Raw genomic sequence first — 13,629 nt, 5'->3', positions numbered from 1 at the left:
ACTATAATTTTTTTTCTCTGTCCATTCCTCCAGAGCAAAATCTTCACATTCTTATAATAGACAGCCCCTTAACTCATCAATAGGTTTGAAGCATGATGGTTACCCTCAACCTGGAATAGCCTGCCTTCCAAGATGGTTTACCAGGATGTGGTCCCTGTCCATTCTACAGCTTCTTAGAGCCACAGGGTGGCTGGTGGACACCAAAGAAGGATGAGTAGCCCTGAAAAGGACTCAATGAACCTTCACTTCAAAGGCACTAATATTGCTGAACACCCTATATAACCCCTGCCAGTCAGATTTCTACAGTAAAATGCAAAAAGCAAAGTTTACATTGTCTCAGGCTTAGAATTCACTCCCACCTCTTATAGACTACTTGGGTGACACTGAGCAAGTCACTTAGCTTCTCTGGGACTCAGTTTCCTCTTTTGCAAAATAACATGGTTGGACTAGAAAATCTCTGAGGTGCCTAGCATCATTAACTTATGACTCTACAATCATAGTTCTAAAAGTATAACAAAGAAAAGCCTTTTTTGATAGCTACTACTCTGTCTTTCTTTGATATCTGCTATACGCCGTTTTAATATTTACTACATCATACAAGACAGAAATATTTTGGAGCATGAGCCAAAAACCTTTTAAAGCATTTTTTCAAATATTATTATTAAATACATCCTTCAAATAAATCCTGACAGCTCAGCTGAGTAAGACTATTAGGATTCAGGTTTCCAATCCTCTTTTATAAGACATTGTATAACCTTTCTGGATGATATTTTGTAGAGTCCTTTGCACAGCATGCATTTTTCTATTAAGATTCCCCAAGTACTTAATCTTTCAACTTTAACAGGCTGTTCAGACAGAGAGGGTTAGTTGGTCCACTCAGTCCTTAAATTAATCTAAAAATAATAATCTTCCTCAAAGCTTTGTTGCTATATTGGCAGTCATCTCTAATCCCTACCTCCAACATCAGGACATGGTTCTACTTGAAATGCCATGTAATTGAAATTACAAGCTTGGTGCTCTGCTTGGCAGCCAGCCAGCACTCTTAAACTAGCTTTTAGTAAGCATATATTGAGCTGGTAACCACCATATTGCAATGTGGGATGAATTAAGGCTGATGTTCCTATTTACCCAGGATTCAACCAGACTTCAACACAATCTGTGTTCTTTGAGACAGTGGGGTCCCATTAGAGATTATCTTCCCCAGGTTCACTCCATTAATAACTACACTTTGTTTGAAGCCCCAATGGAGAAAAAGTGGCTTGCATACTGTAGTCATGACACTTAGGAGACACGGTACATCATTGATGGTGAAGGATTCTAAATTTTTCTCCTGAAATCGAGTCTATCTAATTGAAAGAGGCTATTCACAAGGTCAGTCACTTTTGGCAAATTATTTTCTTATGAAGCCTGCCTAGTGAGAGGTAGAGGGGTCAGCAGCCACCGTGGAGGGACTATCCACATGGATAGAATCATGGTTCTGTGAAACTACTAAAGTTCCCAAGAATGAAGTGATCTCGTTATCCAATTCAACAAGCATTTATTATTTGCCTACTGCATATGAGGCACTATATTGCTTAAATGCTGAGAATATAGATATAAGGTTAAAATTCCTGCCCTCAAAAAACTTCTCTTCTATTTAGACCACTTTTTCTCTTTACGTTTCTCTGTTCTACTCACTCTGAACATATCAGGGATAATACTATAACCAAATAGGTCAGCATACACATAAAGAATATCTAGAAATAGAGCTTTGGGCCCACAGAAAATTAAGCTGTTTATTCTGCCTATCTATAGAGTTTTTAATTGAATTTTGTAGTGGCACTGAGCAGTGTGTGCTTTGGGCTATATATGTGATGGACAAGTTAGCATTGAAAGTACTTCTCCTTTTGAGTCATTGGATTATATTTACAAACACTAGTCTTCAGAAGACATGGTATAGGGAGCAATTAAGTGGCTCCATGCATTGGAAGTCATAGCTCAAGATGGGAGGTCTCAGGTTCAAATCTGGTCTCAGATACTTCCTAGCTGTTTAACCCTGATAAAATCACTTAACTCCCATTGTCTAGCTTTTGCCATTCTTCTGTCTTGAAACCAATACATAGTATTAATTCTAAGATAGAAGGTCAGGATTTTTTTTAAAAAAACAGAAGATATGGGCTGCAAATACTTGCTCCATCAATGTGGTAAGACATTTTGCTTTTTGAATCTCTTTTCCTCATCTGCAATAGGCCAGCAAAATTTCTTCATAGTACAATTGTACCTCTAAGATGGTATTGCATCATCCATTGTTATTTCTAGGTTTTAGGTTATCAAATTCTATTTAAAGATATAGGCACTTTATTAAATATATACTTTCCAAACCTAAATTTCAGAATTGACATTTGTCTAAAATTTTCCATTAAATAAAACACAGAGCAAAGTCCAGGATGCAATAGGAGGAGATAAGAAACAGCATAGAGTATGTGTGTCATATTTGGAGTCAAAGAATCTAAGTTTGAATACTGTTTCAGTCATTCTACCTGTGTGACCATGAGCAAAATCATTCAGCCTCTTTGGGCCTTAGTTTCTTCATATGCAAAATGAAAGGAATTGATGAACTGATCTCCAAAATTCTCCCCATTCTTAATCCCTGTATTTTTTTTACTCCTTTTATTTTTATTCTAAATGAACCTGAACATTTTCCTTTTAAGTTATTAGGCTACTTGTTCAATTGGATTTTCTTTTAAAGGCATATGAATTAAGGCAAGGTCCAAAACAGCAAAACATAGTCTGAATCTTTTCTGTTCAACAAGGTCCTGGTGCTTCAATTGACAATAGTTTTTATTTAGGGGAATAACAGAAGTAGAAATGAATTGTAAAGGCAGTTGTCATATTGTTGGTCATTCTATTTCATTTCTATTGCCATTAACACACTCCAAATATTCTAAATCTTCCAAATATATGTGTGTGTGTTTCTTTTAATCATAGAGGAGAATCTAAACTTCTCAACCTGTCATTTAAAGACCTCTCTGATTTTGTTTCCATATTACCTACTACTACTTTCAGGCACAACATTCAAACCATGCTATTACCCTTAGTCTCTTAAAGAGATCATGCTTATTCTGAATCTGCAATCTTTTGTTCTTTCTCACTCCTAGAAAGTATTTCCACATTCTTGCTGTTTTCTCAAGTGCTAGCTATCTTGCAAGGTCCCATTCAAGTCCCAAATCTTACAAGGTCTTTCTGGTATGCACTAGCCCATATTTATCTCTTAAGTATGACCTTGACTCTTGAATCACTTTTAGTATTTAACTATATGTTCTTCTGCATGATTTGTGTGATTACTTTTTATTTATTTTTTACATATCAATAAAATTTTTAAAAATCATTTTCTGAAAATTTGTGACCCATGTTCTCTTCCTCTCTCCCATCACTCCTCCCTCCCCAAGTTTTCAGGTAATATGATATAGGTTGTATATGTGTTATCATATAATACATATTTAATTGTTCATTGTGTTGTAAAAGAAGACATGTATCAAAGAAGAAAGAGGAAGAGGAGGAGGAAAAGGAGAGAGAGAGAAGGAGAAAGGACGAGGAGAAGCACACGATTTCATTGATGAAGGGAACTCCCTGGTGATGAAAATACCATCAATCACTTTGCCACCTTCTTTGCCAGCTCTGGTCTTAAAGAGTTACTTAGAGACCTGAGAGATTAAACACAGTTTGTCAGAAGCAAAACCTGAACTCACATCCTCTGGCTTCTAGGATAGTCTCTCTCTGCATTATACCATACTGCCTCTAATCAAATATGTTATTTAATTTAAGAGCTTCTTATCTAACATTGGTGCCTTAATTAATGTAATATTTGCTTATCAAGTAAGATAGCCCCAATAATCATAAAAGAAATAACAAAAATCACAAAAGCATAAATTATTAGTGTTTGGAGGAAAATTTGAACTGATCTAATCTAATCTCCTCATTTTACAGATAAAAAAACTAATTCTCAGAGAGTTGAAGGAACATCTCCAAGTCTCCTAATTCCTAGACTTACCATTAGAGTTAACTGCCACATATTGCAAAAATGACCCCTGGATTCTCAGATTCCAAAATAGTGGGAAATAGGTCAGAAAACACCATTCCTGATGTTTGTGTGGATTGTTTTGAAACTTCTGCCTCAGGTGATATCTAGCTTTAAGGATATTCAGGACCAGATAAACAACTTTCATTAGGGTATATTTTTTTATGTATTTATTTAGGTTTTTCTTCCAATGATGTCCAAAGTAATTTTTAATTTTCAGAAAAAAGTTCACTTCTGTGGATTCAGCCAAAGGACGGAAAGTGAGGATCAATCTTGCCTTGGCACATAAGTTTACAATAATAGGAATGAAAACTCCTGTCAATTTTGTCATTAAATTGTTTTTGTGGTACCATGGGAAACTGTAACAACTCTCCCTCGTGTCACAAGGCTACTGAAGAAAAATTGTGTAAAAAAAAACAACAACTTATACATAGTGAAAAATTCAGTCATTCAGATGTTTCCAAATACATGGTTACTTTAGTTCAGACAATTAAATGATGTTTTTAATTTTTTACTTATATATTCTTGCATCTTATAAAGATATTTTTGAAGGTCTTTCTCCCCTATCTTTGATCTCTTTGGTATATAGACCTAGTAGTGGTATTTCTGAACCAAAAGGTGTACACAATTTTATGGCCCTCTGGGCATGGTTCCTAATTGCGCTTGAGAATGGTTATTAGTCCACTTTTTTTTTTGTTTTAACATATATTCAAGGGTAGACATGATTTTTTCTTTGTCTTCATATTAACTAACACTTACCATGTTATATTGCACAGAGTTCCTAATATAGGGTTATGGAATTGAATTCAACACTGAACTGAGTAATAATGAGGCTATATGACCCTAAGGACCAAGAAGGAACCAGAATTCTCTCTATTCTTCCCCTATAGTGACCAATCCCACCACCACTCCCCCAATTCCTCCAACTCAGTAGTAGGGGGAACCAACTTTAATATTTAAACATTATTTTATTTGGCCAATTTCAAACATTATTCATTGAATACAAAAATAATTTTCTTTTCCTCCCTCCCCTCCCATAGGCAACGATCACCGATATGCAATTCTATTGAGTGTCATATGTGTCCTTGTTCTGAACCCATTTTCACGTTGTTGGTATTTGCACTAGGATGTTCATTTAGAGTCCCCTTCCCCAATCATGTCCCCTCAGTCCCTGTATTCAAAGCAGTTGCCTTTCTTCGGTGTTTTTGTTCCCACAGTCTGTCCTCTACTTGTGGGTAGTGTTTTTTCTTGTAGATCCCTGCAAGTTGTTCAGGGACATTGCATTGACACTAATGGAGAAGTACATTATGTTCGATTATACAACAGTGTATCAGTCTCTGTGTACATTGTTTTCCTGGTTCTTCTCCTCTCACTATGCATCACTTCCTGGAGGTTATTCCAGTCTCCATGGAATTCATCTACTTTATTGTTCCTTTGGGCACAATAGTATTCCATCACCAACATATACCACAATTTTTTCAGCCATTCCCCAATTGAAGGGCATCCCCTCGTTTTCCAATTTTTGGCCACCACAAAGAGCGCAGCTATGAATATTCTTGTACATATCTTTTCCCTTATTATCACTTTGGGGTACAAGCCCAGCAGTGCTATGGCTGGATCAAAGGGCAGACAGTCTTTTATCACCCTTTGGGCATAGTTCCAAATTGCCCTCCAGAATGGTTGGATCAATTCACAACTCCACCAGGAATGGATTAATGTCCCATCTTTGCCACATCCCCTCCAGCATTCATTACTTTCCTTTTCTGTCATGTTAGCCAATCTGCTAGGTGTGAGGTGGTACCTCAGAGTTGTTTTGATTTGCATTTCTCTGATTATCAGAGATTTAGAACACTTTTTCTTGTGCTTATTAATAGTTTTGATTTCTTTAACTGAAAATTGCCTCTTCATGTCCTTTGCCCATTTATCAATTGGAGAATAGCTTGATTTTTTGTACAATTGATTTAGCTCTTTGTAAATTTGAGTGATTAAACCTTTGTCAGAGGTTTTTGTTATGAAGATTGTTTCCCAATTTGTTGCTTCCTTTCTGATTTTAGTTACATTGGTTTTGTTTGTACAAAAACTTTTTAATTTGTTGTAGTCAGAATTATTTATTTTACATTTGGCAACCAACTTTAAGGAATTTCCTGAAGGGAGAGAAAAATTAATTACAATTCATTTAGTCTAGCTTCTTCATACAGTAGATGAAGAAACCAGGGCCTAGAGAAATTAGTTACTGGTCTAATGTCACACAGTTAATAAGTATCAGAAAAAGGATTTGAGTTGAAGTTTTAAGATTTAAAATCCAACAGTAAGCTTCACTGTGCAAATCTAGCTCTTTGCCTTGAGGATGGTCAGATGTGGGTGAGGGTGAGGGAGGGATTTGAACTTTTAGATTATAATATATATAGTAGGCTAATACACTATAAAGGTTTGTTGGTCATATATTACATATGAAAGACCAGGAACAAAGTTGGACAGAGAGATGAAGATAGCCTTGCCTTTCAGATTAGTTTTGGGCCTGTTTTCATTTGTTTGCCTATTTTTCCCGCATTTCTTAGTCAACTGCACAGAAGAGTCAAAGTTGCAAGTAAACTCTAGCATGGGTTCTTAACCTTCTTCATTACATGGATCCCTTTGAAAATTTGTAGAGGCTGATGGAATCCTATTCATAATAATGTTTTGAAATGAATAAAATAAGATAAATATGTTTACAAAACCAGACTTTAAAATAACAAATTCATGAACTCCAGGTTAAAAATATCTGTCTTAGAGGGAAGGGATATTGCTTGAGTTTAGGTTTGGGAGTGGGGAAGATTAGGTGAAAATATGGGGGCTCAAAGAATGTATGCTTAATTAATTATTAAGTAAGTAAAATTGGAAATAGGTCTTCAAACCTGTTTTTTCTTTGGCTTTCTTAGATTTTTGCCTGTTTCCTCCATGATTTTTTTCTTAGTAGAAGCAATATGTGTAATCTTTCAAAGATGATGAACATGGAAATATATATTATGTGATATCACATGTAGACCTATATCATATTACCTACCATCTTGGGGAAGAGGGGAGGGATGAGACATAAGGAAAGAGTACATGGATCACAAAATGTCAGAAAATGAGAAAAAACAAACCAATAAGATTTTAGCCTGCCCTTGGACTATGCTTCTTTGAATCATGGTATAATCCAACAACAACAAAATTCTCAATCATCTCCCTGCTTAAAGAACAGTTTCTTAACTTTGTATGTGCCATGGATGCCTTTGTTAGTCTGGTCACCTATGGGTACCTTATCAAAATAATGATTTTAAATGTATAATTTTAGGATTTCAAAAACAACAATTACATTAAAATAAAGGTATTAAAATGTTAAAAAGAAACAAATTCAAGAATATAAATTTAGGGGGCAGCTGGGTAGCTCAGTGGATTGAGAGCTAGCCCTAGAGATGGGAGGTCCTAGGTTCAAATCTGGCCTCAGACACTTCCCAGCTGTGTGACCCTGGGCAAGTCACTTGACCCCCATTGCCTAGCCCTTACCACTCTTATGCCTTGGAGCCAATACACAGTATTGACTCCAAGATGGAAGGTAAAGGTTTTAAAAAAAAAAAAAGAATATAAATTTAAGAAATTCTAAATCTGAAGGCAAACTGTAATATATGGCCAGTAAGGAGGGTCACACCCACATTCACTGGGGAACTGGAGATAGGAAGAGAAAAAGTTGAGGGGATGAGAGGGGAAAGAGGTTGATCTTCCCCCTTTCTTTCCCTTGGGAAGGGTAACCTGATTTTGTCTCTTTGAGGGACTGAGTATATCTCCTCAGAGAGTAGGCCAAGAATGTGGAGGTTAACTTAGAGGCAAGAGCTTCAGTGAAATGACTCACTGCATCCCTTCTTCGTCTCAGCTATTGTTGAGAGACAGGATAGATTTTCCTGCCTCTAGGTCCTGCCAGTACCCCAACTGCCACTTCTTACCCTTAAGACCTGAGGTTACTCCTAAGCACAGGGGAAAAGATTGCTCTTTAGATCTAGTTGTTGGATCTCTAGGGTTTGAGAGGTATAGTTCCTCCCAAATCTTCATTCTCCTTCATCAGTGTCAGAAACTGATGAAAGTAGGTAGCAGGAATCCCTATTGACTGGCAGACTGACCCCCCAAATCTTGGGGGGTCCAGGCTCTCAGCCACAACCCCTCTTCTAGTCATCTGCTGGTTTGTCCCTGCTCTTGATCTAATAGTTAGAAAACGAAGTTCAGGACAAGTTGGGGAGAGGTAGGTGGAGAATAATCTTTGGAGAGGATTTTCTCAGTAGATGGCTTCTTTCAAAATCCAATCTACATTATTTGAGCATAGTTAGGGATTCATGGGTTCACTGGGAAGCAGTTGATGTCCAGAGGGACCTCTAGCCTCAGAGATCTTCACAAGCTCTCAACTGGAGGAGTGAGTTGAGCTGGCAGTTTGTGAGTTCTCACAGCATCTGTTCTCTCACTGGAATCTTGAGGTTTTTTTTTTTCATTTTGCTCTTCCCCCACGTGGGCTACTCCTTGCACCATTGGATCTAATTTCTCTCTTTTGCAAATTCCTCTCTTACAAAACTTAATACAAGCAAGGTTATTCCAGATGGTACAGTGGACAGATTGCCAGGCTTGGAATCAGGAAGAGTAATTTGCATAAGTTTACCTCAAACTCTTACTAGATTTGTGACTCTGGACAAGTCACTTAATAATGTTTGCATAAGTTCCTTCATTTGTTAAGTGAACTGGAGAAGGAAATGGAAAACCACTCTGGTAGTTTTGTCACAATGACTCCAAATGGGGTTATACAGAGTCAGACAATTGCAAAACAACTGAACATACATTTGTATCCCTCCAGTATATAACATAGTGCCTGACACATAGAAGACAAATAATAAATATTTGCTCATTGATTGATTCTCATCATCCAGATCTCAGAACAATTCATGGAATTTTCATGACAAAAAAATACACTGAATTTTGTTTTCATAGTCCAGTAACTAGGCAATATGTGTTCTTACTTTTCAAAAATAACAGTTTTTAAAAAAGAAAAAGAGCCATAACAGTTTATTCTTCCTATAAAGAAAAGATAGCACCTCAGCTCACCAACCACAGACAACTTATCAGAGAAAACCAACAAAGAATGGAGGATTCTCTCCTAAGAACAGTTCTGCCAGATAAAATTTACACTCATTTCAGGAAATACATTGAAACTTAAAACTTTCAGAACTTTCTCCTAATTCCAAATGGTACATCTTGAGTTTGTTGATGATCTCCAGAAATCTTGAGCAATGCACTTACTCTCTCTACTGATGATACTGAAATCCATTTCTTGGGTTGACAACAGTCCAAATCACAAGAACCAGGTACACATGATTTTTCTTCAATCTGTAGTCCCCAAACCTGTTGTACTCTGATTATTTTCTTTTCTTTTCTATCAAGGAGAGCTGTACACAGTTTAAAAGGACTATTGCCTCCTTCCATGTTATCAATTCTGGATCAATTAAAAAAACTTGCTGACTCATGACTAGCTCCCCTGAGTCACTAACATCTAGAACAGACATTGTATCAGTAGGTTAAAATTCAATTCCCCACCATCTAAATTTTGACATTTTAGCATTAATCTTACTTAGGCCTACTTGGTCTTTCTTTTTGACTATTGAACTGAGTAATTTTATTTTTGGAATAACTTAAATATAGCAAACCTCAGCAAAAAAAAAATCAATACAACCCTTCCTTGCAAAGTTTGGGGCTAACAGTGTGGGGGGGGGCTAATTTTGCAGCTAGCCTTTTCATATAGCAGTCTCCTCACCACCACTATTAAAAAACATAAAACAAAACAAATGTTTCTTTCCCATTTTTTAACAGAGATGCCCACATTTATTACAAGTATGCTGTAGGTCCAGATTCCACATTTTACAAATGAGAAATTGAGTTCCAGAGTGGTTGTGATTGGTTATAATTCACCCAGAGAGTAAAAGCATATATCATGCTTCCTCACACTTAAGTAAGTTATGTTTTTTTTTTTCAAAATGTCCCACCTCTGGAGCTAAAGTATGCATGTCTTATGCTTCTAGAGGACTCATCTTCCTGTCTTTTTTTTTTTCATACTCCTCTCAATGAAGATTTTCCTGTCATTTTTCTTTTAAGAAAAAAAAAAGTATTTAAAAATCAAAAGCACCTTCCCAAAGTTATTTCTTTTGTTGAAATTGAATATAATTGGACATACACATTGTCTTGCCATACAGCATAAAGAGGGGGAAAGTGCTGATTTGAGCAGGAGAAATAAAGCATTACAATGACTTCCTAGGAATATTGGATCAACATTCAGATTCAGTCAAAAATATAAAAGACAAAAATTATCCTATATCATAATCATTTTGGCTCCAACAGATAGCATAATTATACTGAAGTTTCATCTATGGTCATGACATAAAATATGTTTTGTTCATTTTAGGAAGAAGTTTTGAAAGTATTTAAAAAAAGAAAGAGCAAGAAAATACTACCTCTCCTTTCTCCTATGTAATTTATCAGTTCACTTTCTATGTACATCTTCCCTTTCAACTCCCTTTTCTTTCTTTTTTGGGAGGATGGGGGAGAGGAGAGAGGGATGGGGATACGGTGAGTGGGTAATATAAAGGGAAGGATCTTGAATTATGATCTCCCTTGAAAAGAAAATATGTGATTTGAAGATTCCTCTTACTGATGCAAAGCAGCAACTTAGAGTTTTGGAAATATGCTCAGGTCAGGGAGAAGTTACATGACTTATCTAGGTTTCAAATAGCCAACATGAGTCAGAAGTGACTGACACCCTGTCCTCCTTGTCCCTGATACCTATCCGTCAACCATATGCCTTGGATTATATCTGACTAATAGGTGCTTGGTATAGAAAGGCATCAAAAGAAATACAAAATGAGACAATGTGAAGGTGATGGGGGGCCTTCTGAACTAAGGTGATAGCTAGAAGTAAGCCTAATGGGTGAGAAGTAAATGCTACCATAGATATAGAAATGACAAGATCTAGCAGCTAATTGTATATATAGAATGAGGGATAGTGAGGAGTTGGAGATAGTGTGAAAGTTCAGAATCTGGAATAACATTGATGGCTTCAAAAGAAATAGGGAGGATAAGCTATTTGGGGGATAAATAATATCGTTTTTTATCATGTTGGGTTGATACCTCTATGAGACAACCCATTTAAATTGTTCAGTAGGCAGTTGGAGATGACAAATTGGGTTTCAGGGAAAAGATTATATATATATATATATATATATATATATATATCTGTCATTCATCTGCAAAAAAAAAATCATAATTCCTATAGGAGTTTATAAAGTTACTAAGTGAAAAACTGTAGAGAAAAAAGAGCCTTGGAGGGATATTCATAGTAAGAAAATGTGAACTAGATTAACTAATAAAATGAAAAGTGACTGAGAAGGAATAGACAAAAGAGGGCAGTGTCAAAAATAAAGATCAGAGAGAGAGAGAGATACAGAGAGTGAGAGAGACAGAGACAGAGAGAAAAGGGAGACATAGAGAGACAAAGAATATAAGAGGAAAAGGTGCTCCAAAGTCTAAAAATCCTGCAATTAGTTCAAAAAGGATGAGGTGATAAAAAAAGGTAATGAAAGGAAATTAAGGGATCCTTGGTACCTTTAGTGGAGGGGAAATGTTTCTGTTGAATAAGGAGATTAGAAACCAGGCTACAAAGAACAAAAGAGTCAGTGGGAAAAGAAGAAACAGATTTGAATCTGTTGACAGCTATAGACAGATTTTTTTTTCTCTTGAAGTTAGCAATAAAAGGAAAGAGAAATATAAGGCAGTAGCTAGAGGGGATGTTAGGGTCCAGCTCTTTTTCTTTCCAAGAGGAGGAAGACTTGAGCATGTTTGATGGCAACAAAGAAGGAACTAAAAGATAGATGTTGAATAACGGAAGAGGAATTAATGAAATTGATCTGATTGAACCAACTACAAGTTTCTCAAATGAGAAATATTTCTACAACTCCAATAATTTCAGATAAGCTCTTGGCAAGATAATGTTTTTATTAATTCCTAATTGATTCTCCATCTTACTCCCTACAAAAGCTATACGAAATCTTCTCTTATATCCAAACCTTATTCAGTAAACAGACAGGCAGATATATTGATTAGATAGATATAGATGTATATAGCATATATATACACACATAGATATGTTTGTATGTATATATACACATCAAGAAGGAGAGCTTATATATATATATATATATATATACAGATATACAGATTAGGTAACATTTATATAGTACTTATGTGACAGGCTTTATGCTAAGCACTTAACTTGATTATGTCATTTTACTTTATTTTGTCATGTGATCTTCAAAAAAGCCTGGGAGGTAGGTACTATTATTGTCCTTTTTTTACAGATGAAGAAACTGAGGCATACAGAAGTTAAGTGTCTTGCCAAAAGCCATCCAGCTATTAAGTGTCTGAAACCAAATTCGATCTTAGTTCTTTCTGCCTCCAGGTCCAGCAAGCTATTTACAGCACCATCAGGTGGGAGTGTGTGAATATGCACAGATCTCACATCACATAACTGAACCATTCTACAGACTTCTACATAAAGCAATTTTTTACACTTCACTTACATGACAAGGGCAATATACAAAATTAATTTGTCATAAAACATACAAAAGTGCAGACTTAGTAATAAACAAAATGATAAAAGGAAAGGTAAAGTTAATGATAAAATATGCACAGTACTATACAGTAAACATAAGCTGCAGTCTGTTGACCCTTCTTCATCCTCCATAGAGAGCCTTTATCACTGGTGATGGGCTGTGAAGCTTTTGTTTTGAAGGTAGGGATAGATGTTTCCAGAGTGGCTCTCTTTTCCCTCCGTGTATATCTAATGACAGATAGCAAGCAACATTGTCCTCAATCAGCCTTGGAACTTCTAGAAATCTCGAAGGAATTCTATCTATTTGTTCAATACAAGAAAAAAACCATTCCTTGATGGAATCTTCTGCCAACTATTTCATTTAAGTTTTTTGGCTTCGACCTCAGTTCCAAAGCTTCTCTTTTATCTTTCTGCAGTCTTTGCAGTTAGCAGCAACAGGAAATCTTCATCCTACGGTTTTCCTCCATGAGATTCAATCCAGTGCTCCACATCATTCTCATCCACTTCTAGCTCCCATTCTTGTCCCAATCTTGTGAAATATTACGCAATCTTACTACTCCCTTCTTCAAATATTTCATATTTGTCAAACCCAGGAAAATGACATTTTTAAAAAACCTTACTTCATACATATTTCTGTAGCATCTCATTTAAGAAAATTCTGGATTGCATGGTAAATATTATAAGACTTTTTGAAATCTCTCAATGTCAAGTCCCTTTCTGCATCCAAAGCTGCAATCACCTGGACAAATGTAGTGCCCTTGGAATGTGAACAACCACAGGTTGTAATAATGAGATAGTGTGAAAACTTCCGGGTAAACATTGCAGCAATCTAGATGTGACTCGCTTCCCCTCCCCGTCACTGAACGAAATAGACTACCTCAAAAGAGCATAAAAATCACCTTTGGAAGAACAGAGG

The 13,629-nt window shown here is 36.2% G+C and overlaps 1 protein-coding gene across 3 annotated transcripts in view; it reads right to left on the bottom strand.

The window, feature by feature from the left end:
* C3H8orf34 (chromosome 3 C8orf34 homolog) overlaps nt 1–13,629 on the bottom strand; it is a 463,675-nt gene that overhangs the window by 88,669 nt on the left and 361,377 nt on the right. The window lies entirely within an intron of this gene.

This window comes from Monodelphis domestica, chromosome 3 (genome assembly GCF_027887165.1).
Source record: "Monodelphis domestica isolate mMonDom1 chromosome 3, mMonDom1.pri, whole genome shotgun sequence".
Taxonomy (NCBI): Eukaryota; Metazoa; Chordata; class Mammalia; order Didelphimorphia; family Didelphidae; genus Monodelphis; species Monodelphis domestica.
This window is presented reverse-complemented; position numbering and strand designations above follow the sequence as displayed.